The sequence below is a fragment of the Petaurus breviceps genome, unplaced genomic scaffold (assembly GCF_028583685.1).
Source record: "Petaurus breviceps papuanus isolate PSGF00001 unplaced genomic scaffold, PetGlider_PUasm1.0 90740, whole genome shotgun sequence".
NCBI classification, from domain to species: domain Eukaryota; kingdom Metazoa; phylum Chordata; class Mammalia; order Diprotodontia; family Petauridae; genus Petaurus; species Petaurus breviceps.
The window spans coordinates 8,149,702-8,151,519 of NW_027187330.1; positions in this window are offsets into that span (position 1 = coordinate 8,149,702).

Sequence of the window (1,818 nt, forward strand, 5' to 3'; positions counted from 1 at the left end):
AGTTCATATCTGGCCTCGGACACTTAGTAGCTAGGTGACCCTGGGTAAATCACTTAATCCTCTTTGCCTTAGTTTTCTCCTCTGTAAAATGAGCTGGAGAAGAAAATGGCAAACCACTACAGTGTCTTTGCCAAGAAAACCCCAAATGAGGTCACGAAGAGTCAGATACAACTGAAATGACTGAACAGTACCTATCAATTAGATCTATGTAGACTTCCCCCAAAAGGGTTTAAGCTCTTTGAGGAAAGATGTTATTTTGTTTTTGTCTTTGTATCCTCAGCATCTAACAACACAGTTCTTGGCACATAGTAGGTGCTTGACCCTGTGCTGTTCAATATTTCTATAATTAACTTGAATAAAAGTATAGATATAAAAAATGTGTTTAACAAATAACACACAATATGTGCAGGTAACATAAAGCTAAGAGTGATAATTAAAACGCTGGATAATGGAACCAGGAAACCAGAAAAAGTCATGAAAGTATAAAATGCTGGATTGAACTAAATAGGATAAAATGTGATCAGGATAAATGTGATGCCTTATCCTTATAAGAAATTAACTTGGTAAGTACTGGATGAGGGAATCACAATAGGAAGGCAGTTTATTTGATTTTTTTAAGATGTGAGGGTTTTAGTGGACTGTAAGCTCCATATGAAATAATGTGATATGGAAACCAGAAAAGTTAATGTGTGCTTGGGCTACATTCTAGGATTCCTGAAGGAATTCAATTAAGCCTTAAAGCACTATAGAACAATGTGCAATTTTACCCTTGAAACTCTTTCCATATGGTACAATATTAGGTGAAATAAATTATATACATATATGTTACATATACAAAATTATGGCACAAAATAGGCAAAATTAAATCACAGAAAAATGGCGCTCTTTGCATGTTGAGATAGCCCCAAATCACATAGTCCTGTATCTGTTGGCAAAGATCATGAGCTATTGCTGATTCTACATGAAGCAGTAAATTAAATTTATGCTTGAAGCTTTCTACCATTAAGCAGAATTCTGAAGCATTAAGAGCTTTGTTATATTTTGTAACTAAACCATGGTTCTTTTTAATTAAGTGTTTTATTTTTAAATGTATAACCAGAAGGGAAATATTTCTTCTCTCCTTTTGTGCCAAACTCTTAACTAGAATTGTCTGAGCAAACAACCTTTGCTTCCTCATTATCTCCTGCCTTCTTAACTCACTATAGTATAACTCTTGACCATACCACTAATGGAATTGTTTCCTAAAGATCACTCCTACCCCCCCCCCCCACCCGTCCCCGCCCCCTCATCACAAACCCTGCAATCTCCGCCAGTGACTCTGAATAGGGAGTATCCTTTTCTCTTACCCTTTTCCTTAATGTCTGTTCTCTCCATGATGCCCTGGCCCTTCACTGTCTCTGTTTTAGGGATTTTGTTCTCTCTTGTGTGAGTTAAATAAACTTGTAATAAAAGCTTTTGTTGTCTGTAGTTGTTTAGTCATTTTTCAGTCATGTCCAAGACTTTTAGACCCAGTTTGGAGTTTTTTTTGGCAAAAATACTGGAGTGGTCTGCCATTTCCTTCTCCAGCTCATTTTGCAGATGAAGATGAGGTAAGTAGAGTCAAGTGACTTGTTGAGGGTCACACAGCTGGTAAGTGTCTGAGGCTAGATTTGAACTCAGAAGTGATAACAAGCCTAGTGCTTTATTGACTGCACCATCTAGCTGCCCTGCAATAAAAGCATTGTTGAAGAAGAAGAAGAAGGAAGAGGAGGAGGAGGGCAAGCAAGTCAGAATGTGGAGAGAGAGAGGGAGAGAGAGAGGGAGAGAGAGAGAGAGAGA